The sequence below is a fragment of the Vidua macroura genome, chromosome 2, assembly GCF_024509145.1.
Source record: "Vidua macroura isolate BioBank_ID:100142 chromosome 2, ASM2450914v1, whole genome shotgun sequence".
Taxonomy (NCBI): Eukaryota; Metazoa; Chordata; class Aves; order Passeriformes; family Viduidae; genus Vidua; species Vidua macroura.
In genome coordinates this window covers 1,964,339-1,980,747 of record NC_071572.1, presented here as the reverse complement: position 1 = coordinate 1,980,747, position 16,409 = coordinate 1,964,339, and positions in this window count along the sequence as shown.

Genomic DNA, 16,409 nt, shown 5'->3' with positions numbered 1-16,409 from the left:
CCAACACTCTATTGCTTGCAGGTGGTTTTTCAGAGACATTTTCAGAGACATTTCCCACCCATATTTTGGTGGAAGACCTCTGGTGTTTTCCCTAAATTCAGCCCTGGGTCGACTTCAGGTGGAAATCCCAGATTGCTTACAAAAAGGATTGGGTGCAGCACTAAAAAACCCAACCAAAAACAATTAAAAAAAAAAAAAAAAAAAAAAAAAAAAAAAAAAAAAAAAGAGATCTAAGTCTGCCTTATGCCCCGTGGTGTTTATTTTGCCCAACCACACTGAAAATGAAAGGAATACCTGAGGACCAAAATTAGTGGGAAAGAGGATTGGACTAAAAAAGTGTCTGAGAGGAGATGACTAAAAAAAAAATCTCACGTTTCGGAAGTTTCAGTGATTTCTCAAAGGCTCAGTGCAGCTTTTTTTTGTCAGGGCAGGTAATTATCTCCCCAAACACTCATCAAGTGGCACGATAATGGCACTGCCTCCTGGGGAAAATCCAGGTGAACCTTTTCTTGGGAAGGGGCATAAAAAGTTTCCGACATCCTTGGTTTCAGGGACAGCAGCAAACGCTGGTCTTGTGGAAACATTTCATTTTAATTCCACAAGATCCTCTTAGGTAAACACTGCAACACATTGAATCCATTTTTCAAACCAACTTGTAAAACCAGAAAATCCCCCGGCCTCTGATAGGCAGCAGCATTAATTGCCAGGAGCACAAAGAGGCATTTAAACATCCGAGCGTTTTGGCAAAAACACAAATGACTTCTTTTCCTTCCCTGCCCTTGAAAATAGCTCTGCTCGACTCTGGGCTTCCTATGATGGAGGGTTCACCATTAATCACCTCTATTTCATATCTGGAGCAATCCGTGGGCCTAATCAGCCACTTTCCTGAGGAAATTGGCCAAATCCCGGCGCTTTGAGGCGGGGGATGAATCACAACAACTTTGCTATTCAGACAAATCCCTTTTCAAGTGCCCTTAGAGCTCTTTGGTTTTTGTTTCCTATTTTTTTTTTTTTTTTCATATGCAGTGAAGACAGCCCCACAGGAAACAATAATAGTTTAATCTCTGGAAAAATTTCCTTCCTGCACTGCAGCAGCTTTTCAGACAGGTACTCCAAGCCAAGAAAAATTAACAACAACCCATGCCAAGAGCTGCTGTTGTTGCCTTTTACTCTGTCCCTTCCCTTCCCTGGATTGACAGCCAGAAAGACTCATCCCCTCACCAAACCCCCTCTGATCTACATTTTTCCAGGCATTAATGACAATTCCCAGCCTGGAGAACTGCTCATGGAGAAGGGAAGACACAGAGGATCCTGCAAACACTTCCTGTGGTACCCCCACCATGAACAGCCCCCGTGATTCACATCCCTGCCCACAAACTGTGCTTGGAACCCCCCACAATCCCTAGGAAGGATTTGCAGGATGGTTACAAATTATCCGTTGCAGGATTATTTCCTCTGGAGTTTTCCTTCCTTTGACTTGGAGTTCTTCCTTGCTTAACATGGAGTGTGGAGGAAGAAATAGAATTTATTTTATTGGTGTGAGTCGGGGCTCTGCATCATCACGTGGGGTTTTGTTTTGCTTGAGATTTTGTTTGGTTGAGATTTTTAATTTTTCTTTACTCAAGATAGGCTTGGGTTTGGATTTTTGCCCCAGAGGCACAACAGGGGAACACCAACCCTGAGGCAGAGAAGGAAATGAGGAATTGCCCCCAGCCCAAACCTCCTGTTTGCCCTTTTCCTCTCCTGCCTATTAACTTGAGCTCGGGAACACTCCTGGAAGCAGATTCTGGTGTTTCGACCTCTGCAGTGCTGTGAGGTGAAATAATTGATGTAGAGCCCTCTCTGCACACACCAGATCCAGGGACTGGATCCAGCAGTGCAGGGATAAGGGAAGGACAGCAGGGCCAGGGGGAATTTTACTGCAAGTGGGTGGCTTTTGTGTCCCTGTGCCCCCCCAGGTGAGAGCCCACCTGCAGAGCTGCCCCAGCCCTGTCCCAGCCCAGGAAGGAGCTGGAGCTGCTGCAGAGAGCCCAGAGGAGGCTCCAGGATGAGCAGAGGGCTGGAGCAGCTCTGCTGGGAGGAAAGGCTGGCACAGCAGGGATTGTTCACCTGCACAGGAGAAGCTTTGGGGTGGCCTTAGAGCCCCTTGCAGTGTCCAAAGGAGGCTTTAAAAAGGAGGAAGAGGGAATTTTGATATGGACAAAGAGTGACAGGACAAGGGGGAATGGTTTTAAACTGAAGGAGGAAAGGAGTGGATGGGAGATTGGGAATTAGGAATTGTTCCCTGGCAGGGTGGGCAGGGGCTGGGATGGAATTCCCAGAGCAGCTGGGGCTGCCCCTGGATCCCTGGCAGTGCCCAAGGCCAGGTTGGACAGGACTTGGAGCAGCCTGGGACAGTAGAGGTGTCCCCTAATCTGTGGAATTGCAGGTCACTTATGTTATGGAAACTGGATATAGTCAGAGCGAAAAGCTGGACACGGGACATGAGATGTTTCCCATCAGAATTTTTAACACTTCCCGTCAGTAGAACCAAGTGTTATAAAACTCTACTTGTTTATCTTGAGCTGTGCTGTCTTCTGCTTATAAAACATCAGCTGGATTTTCCAAAATAACGAGAAAAGAGTAAATACGTATTGGCCATGACCTAAAGGAAAACTTTTCCAAGGAGATTGCTTTTTCTTCCCAGAATGAGAACGTCCTGCTGAGCAGTGGCTGGATCCAGCACCCACAGGAGGCAGTGGAAGAGCTCCCACTGATGACAGTGGATGTTGGACGAATTCCCACCTCATCCTCGTGTTTAAATGATGAAAACTGAGTTGCAGGGTTCTGGTGAGTACTAGGAAAGCCTGGTGTTATATAAGTTACTTACAATAGGTTGTTACAACTATTAAAGAAAAGCTGATTATTTTTTATTAAAAGCATGTTTTGCTGGTTCCTTTTAAGCTATTCCCAAACTCTACACATCTCTTCCCTCACTTTGCTCTTTGGAATGCCTGTTTTACAAACAAAACACAAACAAGGACATGATTTCCTGTTGGTTGGGGAAGAGAGGCTGGAGATTTATTCTTTACATGGGAAAATGGTTGCTGAACACATGTGACAGCACATGGCCTCGTTGAAACATTCAATCAAATTAAAAGCAGATCCCAGCTCCAATATTCCAGATGAAGGGGCTGGGAGAGGCACTCACATGGAATTGTGCTGTATTTGGGAAGACAGAGATCAAAGCACTGCACCTCATTCAAGGATTGAGTGGTGAATTCGTCTTATCTGAGCAGCAAGGAATAATTTTAGGGAATTATTTGATGTTCCCCGAAGGTGAACCTCCCAGAGATGATGGAACAGGTTCTTCTCTTCCAGCAAAGGCACCGTGGATACTCCATCATGCACTTCCCAGGTGGCATTAAAATAACAGCCTGGTGTTCACTAATTGTGATTTTCTCAGTCTCTGTTTTGTTCATCACACCCTGCTCAGGTTCGGGCCCACCTGAGAGACAATTCCTGATGATCCATGGTGGCCAATCCCAAATTCCCTGTGTCTCTGGACATGCCAAAAGCTGTGGAAATTCCCAGTTAAATGCAACCAACAGGCCACACCTTTGCCCTCAGTCTATGCTGTTCTTTTGAAAACCAGTTAATTTTGCAAGCTATACATTGATTTTCCAGATATATTATGGAGCAGAAAACTTAAAAATAGAATTCACCTCTGCTGTTAACAAGTTTTGACCTTTGCTCACATTTGTTGGGGAAAGTAGCTCATAGTACCAATTAACATGAATTATTAACTCCTCCATTAATAATTAATTTATTAGAGGGCTAAAGGCATCAGTCTTTGCCAGCTAACACTATCGAGAGAAAATGAAGCAAACAACACAACCCTAATTAGAACAGCCTAATGAGGATGTCTGGAAGATCTGATGGGATTCAGTCACTCTAAATGCTCTTTATTTCCTCTCTGAAACCACACTGGGTGCAAAGAATCAGGCAGTTAACTCCAGTTCCTGTCGTGCAGGGTTTCTTCCTCCTTTCCAAGAGGAGGGAGCCCACTCAGGAGAGCTCAATTTAGGGATGATTAAGGACTGATGAAGGATGCCACTGCCTAAACAACAGGAATGCTGTCTCTCCCAGTAATGAACAATTCTGGGGCTGTCTGAATCGTTAATGGGCTGCAGGAAAACGTCCATGTCTCGGAATGGTGGGGGATTTCACAGGATCCTTCCTTTGCCATCTGAGTTTGGGCTTTGTCTGCACAGCTTGGGGTGGTGCTGGAGGTCTCTGTCCATGTTTTGGGCAGGATGCAACAGTGAAATCCAGGTTGGTTTAACAGGGAACATCACACCCTGGAAAACTGTTGATCTTTTTTTGGTCATCTGGGTTTGGGCTTTGTCTGCAAAGCTCAGGGCGGTGCCTGAGGTCTCTGTCCGTGTTTTGGTAGGATGTGATGCCTTGTGAACACTGAGCTAGAGCAGAGCTGGACAGAGCTAAAGAACAAAGCAGGGATTGATTCAAAGGATCTCCTCCATGGATGCACCTTGGGCAGCAGCAGAGCCCAGCCAGGGCTGCAGCCAAGAGGAACCAAAATGGTCCCAAAATGCACGAGCGCTCCCGGGGGCTCTCACTGGGATCAGCTCTGCTCCATTTGCACCTTGCAGTTCATTGTCCCATTCCAGCTTTAGCCCAGGCACTCCCATCCTGCTTGTTTTTCTCTCTCCAGCCCACGCTGTTTGTGCTCCTGGGCCTGAGCTTTGGATCATTTGTCCTTGGTGCCCAGCTGGAGCAGGAATTGTTTTGTCTCCCTGCTCTGTGAACAGAGCTCACCATCCCATAATATGAAGCCCAGACTCACACACTAAAGCAGCACAGAATGTGAAACATAGAAAAGCTCAAACCTGAGGCATCAGATGCAAGGGTGAAATCCAGGATGGTCTAACAGGGAAGATCACACCCTGGAAGACTGTTGAGATGTTCCCTTGCTCATCCCAATCTCAGGTAATTTTTCCGTGTTTCATTTTAGTGGCCACATCTTCCTCCTCCTCCTGCTCCTGCTGGGACATGGAGAAACTTCCCAGAGATTCTTTGCTGGGTTCACAGTTTCCCTTTTTGTGACAAATTCATTCATTAATACAATTTTTTTCCCTTTTTCCTGAATTATATCCTAAAATTGCCTCAAATCTTCCCTTGTTCCCAAGCTTTTAGTCCCTGATCATGTTTGCAATGTTTTTTATTTGATAAATCCCAGCCCAAGCTCATCATTCCCCCTTACTCCTTCCATGCTCCTTCATTCCAGCTTTTCCATGGCAGCCACGAGATGGGACAATGTTTTCTGCTTCTCCTCCTGTCACACATTGCCATTTTTTTCCTTCAGAAATAATAGCAGAATGAAAAGAATTACAGCAAACACAACTTTTAGCATCTCTTCAAACCTTTCTTTCTTTGTTTTGTTTGAAAAATTAAAAAAAAACCCTGGACTGTGCAATAATTCTTCACTTTCTTCTGGTCTTTGGCCCACAGACACATCCCAAAGGTTTGCTGAGCAGATAAGTATTAGAATGACTTAGATGAACATTAAATTAATCAGACAACACTCTGGGGGGAAATTGCCACTAATTTCAGATTTTTCATCTCCCAGAAATCAATTATTATTATGTTTATTGATATTGGACTTGTCACTACTCTCAGTACTTTCACTGTGGTGACAGAGCCTAAGAGGAGAGAGAGGAGGGGAAAAATAGAGTAAATAATTTAGAACTTCTTCCCGAAGCATCAAAACTTTGAAACCATTTCTGTGCGAGTGAGAAGATAAAAGTAGTGGGAAATTTGGAAGATTTTATACACGGTCACATCTTTTTGATGTAAAAAGTTTACGCAGCTCTACTCACGAGTTGTGTGGGATAGAGAGTTGACTTAAAGGTGTTTGTGGCAATAATTCCTGAATTATTGAGGCTGGAAAAGCCCTCCCAGCCCATGCAGTGCCAGCTGTGCCCCGTGCCCACCTTGTCCCCAGCCCAGAGCTCTGAGTGCCACCTCCAGGGGACACCTGCAGGGATGGGCACTGCAAAGCTCCCTGGGCAGCCCCTGCCAAGGCCTGAGCAGCCTTTCCATGGGGAAATTCCTGCTGCTGGCCAAGCTGAGCCTGCCCTGGCCCAGCCTGAGGCCGTTCCCTCTCCTCCTGTCCCTTTTTCTGAGCCCTGTCCCGGCTGTCCCCTCCTGGCAGGAGCTGTGCAGAGCCACAAGGTCCCCCCTGAGCCTCCTTTGCTCCAGGCTCAGCCCCTTCCCAGCTCCCTCAGCTGCTCTCACCTCTCATATGGGAGACCTCTCCCCATGAGCATCCCACTGGCAGAATTCAAGAATGGATTGTGGGATGTGTTTCATACAGGGAGTCAGGAAAACGTCTCTGAGCATCCCTCTTTTGGATCAAACAACATTTTCCTCTCTAAACTGGTTGGACTTGCTGAGGACTCTTTAAAACCATCAGAATTTGGCCTTTTGGAATTAGGATTAATGAAATTTGTGCCAGTAGGGTTCAGGACAAACAAAGAGGAGCTGGTGTTAGAATATTGCAGTCACAACTTGTCCTTAAATCAGGCTGGCTGCTTCACAAACATTAGAACTTCAGAAGAAATTGGACTTTAATCAGAAAATATAGAAAATATTTCTCTGGTTATGTAATGATAACAATCATTACTACAGCGGCCACCGAATGTTCCTATAAATCTTGTTAATGAAATCCCAATATTGGAATCCTCCAATCAGAACTCAGGAGTTAATGGGTAACCTTTCCCTAGGACTCAAGGTAATTCCAGCTAGCTCCAAGTGAAGATCCACATCTATTAAATTTAGAAATTGTCATTCAATTAACTTTTTTTTTTTTGGTTTGGTTTAACAACATTAAGTGGCTGCCCCGGTGGCACCGGAGGCAGAAGTCCAAGTCCTTGTTTTCCATAAAATGTTTAATTTAGAGCATTGCCCAGCTGTGGGACTGAGGTGGAAGAATGGAGAAGGGATTTTGAGCTCATTAATTACAAGACAAGTTCCTTGTGAGCTGGGCAGATTAGAGAAACCAGAGAATCATAGAATTATGAAATATCCTGAGTTGGAAGGGACACACAAGGATCATCCAAATCCAACTGCACAGACCCCCAAACAATCCCACCTTGGGAATCCCTGGGAGTGGTGTCCAAAATCTCCTGGATTTCTGGCAGCCTTGGGGCCATGCCCATTCCCCAGGGAGCTCCTCCCTGAAATGGCTGAGCCTAAAACTCAGGGGTGGAATTATTTATGGGAACTTTCATCCCGTGCAGTTCAAAATTCAGGAGGATTGAGCAAGGAGGAATCACATTTCCTTCCCGTCCAGGTTTCTCTTGAAGCCTTCTCTTAGGAATAATGCCCATCCTGACAGAAAATCTTTCCAGCTCTCCAGACAGAACTTTGGAGAGTTTTGTCTAGTAAAATGGGGGTAAAGTAAAACTGAGAAATTTTTACTTAAGAAATTGTCTGTGGACTCTGCCTACATTGAAAGGATCCATAGAAAAACTGTGTTATAAATTTAAAACAATACATTTTTTGTGATTTATAAATTGGATAAATTAACAAGATAAATTAAACTCTCTTCATACAAATATAAAACAATTTCCAAAGTTCCTCATTAAGTGCCTACACTCAACTCTTTATCTCAGCCCTGGCCCCAAAGTATTCAATAGAATATCCCCGGGTGAAATGAGTATCCTGAAAAATTCAGTAGGCAAAACAAATGCACTGGAAAGCAAAAGTATTGGAAGCTGATGCAGCTGAAGGTGGATCAATGACTGAAAAATCCTGGGGAGAACAGGATTCCTGTCCAGCCTTTCCATTTAGGAGAGTCGTGTGGCTGAAGAACAGTGTGGCAGGAATGTGCATTAATAATAAAAAAATAAATGAAATGGTTCTTCCTTGATGCTGGCAAGGCAGAACTTTTAAAAATAAATCTTGTCCTGTCAGAAAAGGTGTCTTTTCATCGGAGCTTTGGATCTCTGCTGTGGAATGGGAACACCAAACTTTGTGCAGGCCATGACAGGGAAGGTAAGGCATTTGATCCCATATTGTAAGAACAAAATGGAATAGTTAAAATCCCAGAGATGAAAAATGGTTTTTTCAGTCATCAGAACGTTCCAGTTTGTTGTCATGGATGTCTCAAAGATCAGGAAGAGATGCTGACATAAAAATCCAATTTGTTTTTATTTTTTCCCTAAATTAAGAACTCAGCAGAAAAGAAGTCTTTTGGAGGAACAGGGAAGGGAAAAATGTTTGGGCACAACATGATGCTGTGCCAACCCCACACAAGAAGAATTAACCTTTTAATTTCCATTTTCTTAGCACAAACTCCGTGTAAAGAGCTGTCATGCAATCACCACCTGATGACAAGGTCGGAGCTTCTAAAAAATCCCCAAGAAATAATAAATTAAGGACTTGTAAAAGGATAATGAGAGCCTGGAGAAGATGTTTTAGTTAAGAAAGTCTCTTAAGAGACAATTAAATAATTCCAGGGGTAAATTTTCCTCCATTTTTGGTGCAAAGAAAAACTTTTGAACATTTGGGGAAACACTTCAGTGAAGGATCATTTCCTTTCTCTTCCTCTTCTCTGGGAAGAGGCCGCATGTACTTACAGGCACCATTTTTGGGAGAGCTCTCTCAGAACTTGGAAAGCTGAAAGGAAAAAACTGAAAGGAAAACTGAAGGGAATTCTTTCCTCTGTCCCTGTTGGAGCCCTGGATGCTGAGAATTCCAGACTTTCTGTGCTGCCAGGCACTGACCCCCAGGAGAACACTGCATTGACCTGAGGCCCTGGAGAAGCTTCCAAAATTCAATAATAAACCTGAGATGATAGGTGTGGAGTTAGAATAGAAGTGTGTGATAGCACAGGGTGGGAAACTCAGAGTTGAAGGGTTTGGAATGCAGGAATGGATAGAAAGCAAGGTGGAGGTTTTAGGGTGGAGGCTGCTCCTTCTTCTTCACCTCCTTCTCCCTGGGTTTGGGTGGTTTTGTGCAATTGGATCAAAAAGTCCCCATGGCGGGCACGGGTGGTTGGGTATTGGGTTAAAAGTGAAAATAATTGAGGTGTCATTTCTGAATTGCACAGTTTATCCTTAAAAGGCCTTGCAGAGAGAGAGAGATGGGCTCCATTTTTAGTTTGCTGGAGTGAAGTGCTGCAGAACTCAGGGTTTGTGAGACTGTGACAGAGATGAGAACTGATAAACACCTGAGTCCAAACAAGAAGTTCCATCTCACACATTTAATCCCTACCTTGGCAGAAAAGAAGATAAAGCTCTGCATGTCCCAGCAGTTTTGGTGGCAGCAGAGCGTGGGAGTGTCCCTGTGCCCTGATCCTTCAGCACCCGGCTCCTGGTGGACAGTTCCCACCGGGATGGACACGTGGCGCCCACCCCAGGCTGGTGGCCAGGGACCAGCTCTGCTCTTGGACCCATTTTGGCCAAAGGTCATGGAAAAAGGTGACAGGACCATGCAGGGCATAATTTGAGCTGATCTTCTTTTTGTGAGTGGAGTTTTGGAAGAGAAATTAGGGAGAAAAACAAAGGAGAAAGCACAAGTCTGAAATTGGATTGAGAGCTGAGTGGAAAAATCAGAGATGGGGAGGAACAGGAAAGAGTGGGCAAGAACTGGGATGCACTGGGGCATGTGGAAAAGGTTTTACAGCGACTCCTGTGAGCCAGAGAGAAGCTTGATAAGAGGATCCATGTTTACCCCTGAAGAAATTTTCTACCAAGGTCATTGACACAGAAACCAAGAAAGAAAGAAGGGTAAATAAGAGAAACCTGCAAGTGCCTTTTCCAATGAGCGCCTGGTTTGTCTCTGGTGACCAATGAGTAAAGTGTAAACTTCTGAGTTTTGTACCAATGTATAAAAAGCATGCAGGCTAGAATAAAACCAGGTTTGAAGCCCTCTGAAAATGGAGTGTGTTGCTTTGTATTGTCTTTGTCTCAACCATGACAGGGACACAAGTTAGGGACATCATATGGAGAGGAGAGGGAAATGATTGAGCAGCTAAGAGGAAATGGGAGTATTTTCATAGAATCATGGAATGGTTTGGGTTGGAAGGGATCTCAAAGCCCACCCAGTGCCACCCCTGCCATGGCAGGGACACCTCCCACTGTCCCAGGCTGCTCCAGCCCCAGTGTCCAACCTGGCCTTGGGCACTGCCAGGGATCCAGGGACAGCCCCAGCTGCTCTGGGAATTCCATCCCAGCCCCTGCCCACCCTGCCAGGGAACAATTCCTGCCCAATATCCCATCCAGCCCTCACCTCTGGGAGTTTAAAACCAAGGTAAAACCTGAGATCACCTTTCCGAAGAATCCCCACAACAAACTCACCCTCTGCTCCCTGCCAGGCCTGGACTGTACCTCCCAACCCACCCCAGGTCTCATCCCAACCCACGAGGGCCTGGGATGCCCATGGAGCAGAGGCTGGCTCGGTGTCAGAACTGCAGTCACACAACTCCCTGTCCCCTCCTGGCTCCTGTCCCCCCCTGGCTCCGAAATCTTTATTGGATTTTCATCCATCATTTTGATCCCTTCAGCACTGCGGAGGTGCCGCTTAGATGTGAGTGGATTCAGTCAAAGTGGCATCAATTCTTAATTTATTTCTTGTTAAAGCCACCAGCTCTGCCCTCAGGGTCCCTCTGGCTCAGGCAGCACTGAGGAGCTTTCCCAGAAGACCAGTGGAAACTGGGAAAATGGAAAAGCCCACGGATCTCATGTCCTGACCGTGGGTGTAAAAATCACTGAGCCACACCAGTGGACTTCAAACCCTGTTCCTGCTGCAAGCACGTGACTGTCCCCAGAATTCATACACTGTGGGAAGAATCCCATCTCCAGTCCAAGTATCACCTTGGGATACCCAGAACAACCCCCAGGAATTCCCTTTGGCCAGGAACAGCTGCTTGTTTTGCCACTGTGGGGTTGCTGCTGTCACCCACTTGGATGCGTGGAAATATTTCATGGGATTCCAAAGGATTACTGGGAGATCTGCCCTTAAATGTGTGGTGAACATCCAAGCTTTCAATAACTTTTATCTTTTTGAGAGGAAGGAGAGACGCTGGAAGTGAACAAAGGTTCTTGAAGCTCTTCACTTTTGGAGGAAGAATGAAACAAATTCTGGAGGTGGAAACTGCTGCTGTTTTTATGGGTCAGAGTGGGGGCCAAGTTAATGAGGAAAGAACATTTCTATTGGCACTGAAAAGCAGGAGAAAACATTTATGGATTATATTTGACCATTTCTGATTTAACTTCAGAGTAGCTGTGCTTCTTGTAGGTTTGAGTTGGCTTTGTGTCTGCTTTTTATCAGTTCCCCCCTTTTTTGATTTACAAAATAGAGCTAAGGAGAAGCAGTTTTAGAGTAAGAAGTCTCTAAAGAGTCAGTCCCTGTGCTTTATTTTTGGCTTTTCCACTTTTGGAAACACAAGTGACACAGGGAAGGGTTAAGAGAGTTTCTTTATTTTCATCAGAGTTGATTATAAATGGAAATAAAGCTGTAAAAATGGAAATAAAACTGTTAGTTCAGGCTGAATGATATAAAAATACAAATTAAAGGTGAAGCCACTGAAAAATAAATGGGTTTCCATGTCCAGTTCTGAAATAAAAAAGACTGTTGCTAGCAAAAAAAAAAAAAAAGAAAAAAAAAAAAAAAGAAAAATTAAAGTTTTTTATTCTAAGAAATGACTTTACCTCGACAGCATCCCTTTAATTCCAGAAATCATTATTGAAATTCCAAAGTGCTTTAAGGAGCTGTAAGCACTGCTTTTCATCATAAGTTTTCAGCTCTATAATAAGTTTGTTTTGCAGGGCACAAAGCCCTGCTTGACACCTGAACTGTGGCCGAGGTGTTTGAATTTCCAGTGCCCTGAACCCTGGCCAGAGGTTGCCGCTGTCACGGGGTCGTTTCCCCGAGCCAGAAAAGCCATTTACAAAAATTCATTTACAGCTATTTCGTGAAACTTCCTCAGATTTTCCCCTCTAATGACCATTTGCAGGTTTTTTTTTTTTCTTCCCAAGGCATTTTATCTCTTTTCCTCTCCCTTTCAAAGAGACTTTCATATTATTTTGGGGCCAGCAAATGAATGTGGAATCTTTGTTTGGAAATCCTGCAAGTGATTGTTTCCCCTGCACCAGAGGTCTCCTAATTTAGGCTTTATTCACACATTGATCCTCTTCTTCAATGTCATAAATTTTAATGTAGTTTAACATAGTGAGCTGTCACCAATTTGATTTGCCAGGTCAAGGAGTTCAACCTCCTTTAATCACTGTGTCCAGAGCTCTCCGTAACATTCCAAGAGCTCCTTTTCCTCCCATGGAGTCACAATTTTTTGCCTTGATGTTGTCTTGGCTGAACCTATCACAAGTTTCTGCTCAGGGCTTCAAGGAGCCAATCTGGAGTTCCCTAAATAAATGAAATTCAGCCAGTTTATTCCAAATTTGATGCTGCATTGACTCTGAAGGCATTCCATATTTCCAGTGGGAAAAGGGATGTCATCCTGCAGGACCTGCTGTTAAATATTCTGTTGTGTCCATGATTGTTTGGGTTTTTCCTTCTTCCCGGAGATCTCCTTTATGCAGCTCTGCCAATTCCCTGGATTTTTGGCTCAAAGCCTCTGGGACAAAGACTGAGAGAATTTCTGTACAAGCAAGAATAAAGCAAAAAACCCTGGATGCGTCCATGCTGTAGCACAGGGATTTTCCAGGGAATCTGAAATGGAGTTGCTTGGCCACTAATAAAAATCCAGCTGCATTTATGGAATAAATTTGTTAATGCTGGAAAAGATCTTTTAGACCATCAAGTCCAACTCTCACCACCACGTTCATTATTAAACCATGTCCCCAAGTGCCACATCCACAGATTTTTTGAACACTTCTAGGGATGGTGACTCCATGACTTCCCTGGGCAGCCCATTCCAATGTTTTACAACCTTTTTTGTGATTTTCTTTTTGATAATATCCAACTTAACCTGATGTCTGGTGAAGGCTGAGCTAGAGCAGAGATGGACAAAGCTAAAGAATAAAGCAGGGATTTATGAAAAGGATCTCCTCCATGGATCCACCTTGGGCAGCAGCAGAGCCCAGCCAGGGCTGCACCCAAGAGGAACCAAAATGGTCCCAAAAAATGGATGATTGGTCACAAAATTAACAGTTCTGCTCCATTTGCACCTTGCAGTTCATTGTCCCATTCCAGCTTTAGCCCATGCACTCCCATCCTGCTTGTTTTTCTCTCTCCAGCCCACGCTGTTTGTGCTCCTGGGCCTGAGCTTTGGATCATTTGTCCTTGGTGCCCAGCTGGAGCAGGAATTGTTTTGTCTCCCTGCTCTGTGCAGAGAGCTGTCCATCCCATAATATGAAGCTCAGACCCACACACTAAACCAGCTCAGAATGTGAAAAATAGAAAAGCTCAAACCTGAGGCATCACTTCCCCCCGGAGCAACCTGAAGCCATTTCCTCTCCTCCTGTCACTTGTTACACTTGAGTGTGTTTGTCTTTCTTGAGAATAAATCAGCATCAAATTTTGTTAGGTTTTTAAAAAATCCACCATTAAAAATTCACGTCCTTCAAAACCCATGTCAGTAGGATGAATTTCACTGAGAATCCAACCATAATCCCCAAAAAATGTAGGGTGATGCCCTTGTGGAAGAAAACAACCGAGCTCCCGTTGCTGTTGGCTGCTCTGTGCTTGCATTCTTAATGAGCAAAGCATGGAACAAAATTCAGGATATAATTTCCCAGCTGTCCAACCATATCATTATAAAATAATGCTTTCCTCATTTTTTAAGCAGTCAGATACAGTGGAATTCTGAATCCAAATCGGATTTCTGTGCTATGGAGTCCAAATCCCACCCAGAAGAGCCCAGTCTATCTTCATTAACAAGAAACATTTCTATTGATTTCATTTTGCAATGTTTCATATTCCACATAACAAATCTGTATGGTCACCTAAATGAATTATTGCAACTCAATTTGGAATGATTCCATGGGGTTATTGTGTTATCCCTAGGATGCCTCAGTCTCTGGGTGTCAAAACTGGTTTTATTTCATGGAATAACATGGGAAAGTTAATCAGAGTAGGTTAAACCTCCCTGGGAGCCAAGGTCACAGAGAGTCTCAGCTGTAAATGGAGAGGTTGCACTATTTATTTATTTCTATTTCTTTATTTTTAGGTATTTGTTTTTATTTATTTATATTCATTTTTTTTTCTTCTTGGAAAATTATATTTATGCAAAAGGCATATTTATTTATCTGTTTGTTTGTTTGTTTCTCTTTTGGAAAAAGACATTTATACAAGAAAAAAAAGACAATTTTTTGTCTTTTGGGATTTCTTACCAGACTCAGTCCTACTGAGACTCTGGTTGGGTTCTCCAGCAGAATATCTTTTTTTTTTTCCCTCCTGCAAAGCAATCACCATTAAAAGAAGAGAAGTTGCACCATAATTAAGCTTTTCCCAAGAAATGTTTTCACTTTGGCATTTTTCTGAGATTTTACATCACCTTTTCAGGAAACAGAACAATTATTTTTAGGAGACTGTTAAGGTTCTCTATTTAGAGCTTCAACAATAACTGGCTATTTCTTTTTTTTGTCCTGTTGATCTCTCCCAAATTTTTCTCCCATGACAGGGCAGTGCTTTGAATTCCTTGAATCAGGAATTGCTCTCCATGTGTGGAGGAGCCACAGGGGGGGTCTGCTAAGGCTGCTGGGACTGACAGAGCAGCTCCAAAGCTGAGTGTTCAGGCAGGAGCCAATAATTCCATGAAGAAGAAGAAGAATTGTCCACTTAGAGGACCTGGAGAAATAAATCTGATGTGGAGATTTTTTGGATTGTGTCACTGTGTGTGTCAGACACTGAAGGGACTTGGATGGAGGAGTCAGGAGCCCAAAATTTCATCTGTAGACTGAGGCAGGACACTGCAAAGTGCACAAACATGAGAAGTGGCCCAGGAGAACCTCGTGGAGTTCCACAATTCCCAGCACCAGGGGCTGCTCCTGGCTCGGGGCAATCCCAGCCTGCAGCACGGACTGGGGGGAGAATTCACTGGGAGCAGAAATGAGGGGAAGGATTTGGGGATCTCGTGGGTGAAAAGCTGGACAGGAGCCAGCAGTGAGTGCTGGGAGCCCCGAAATCCATCCAAATCCTGGGCTGCATCCAGGGAGGAGAGAGCAGCAGGAAAGGGATTGGGATTGGGATTGGGATTGGGATTGGGATTGGGATTGGGACTGGGATTGGGATTGGGATTGGGATTGGGATTGGGATTGGGACTGGGGTGGGGACTGGGATTGGGATTGTGCCCTTGAGCCCCCCCAGGTGAGAGCCCACCTGCAGAGCTGCCCCAGCCCTGTCCCAGCCCAGGGAGGAGCTGGAGCTGCTGCAGAGAGCCCAGAGGAGGCTCCAGGATGAGCAGAGGGCTGGAGCAGCTCTGCTGGGAGGAAAGGCTGGCACAGCTGGCATTGTTCACCTGCACAGGAGAAGGATCAGGGAGACCTTAGAGCCCTTCCAGTACCTAAAGAGGGTGAGAAGAAAAGAGAGAGAGGGACTTTTTTTGTGGGCAGAGAGGGACAGGACAAGGGGGAATGGTTTTAAACTGAAGGTGGAAAGGTTAGATGGGATCTTGGGAATTGGGAATTGTTCCCTGGCAGGGTGGGCAGGGGCTGGGATGGAATTGCCAGAGCAGCTGGGGCTGCCCCAGGATCCCTGGCAGTGCCCAAGGCCAGGTTGGACACTGGGGCTGGAGCAGCCTGGCACAGTGGGAGGTGTCCCTGCAGGGGGTGGAACTGGATGAGCTTTGGATCAAGGATTTTTTGACCCTTCCAACCCAAATCATCCTGGGATTCCACGACATCAGAGGGAGGGGATAGATAGGGCTGCACTTCCACGGCACGTCCATCCTCCATCATCTGGAACCATCCTGGCCATTCCTTCCCATTCCCAGGCAGACCAGCTGGAGTTTCCTTGTTCTGTGCAGAGTTTTTTGAACAAAAACCAACAAAGTCCTTCTTGTTCCAACTCAGGGGCTGCTTCTGCCAAATCTGCAGCTGCCTCCCCTCTCCAGAGCCACAGAGTTTTGGGTGACCATCAATACCTCAGCTGATGACAATAAATAGACAGAGAATCCCTGAGCTCTCTGGCAAACAAAAAGGAGCTGCCTCGTGTCACTGTCACACAACAAATGATTTCCGTTCACCCCCAGCTTTGACTGAATTTCAATCCCAGGCTTAAAGAATCAGCCGGGGTTCCCCCAGGGGAATTGGGGGCTGTTTGCAGTGGTCAGCAAAAGGAGGGACCAGACTGTTCATTAATATTTTAAAAAGCCAAACACCAAGATGACACGAGGGATGATGGATTGTCTGTGCTGCCTCTACATTAAAGCAGAGCAATCAGGA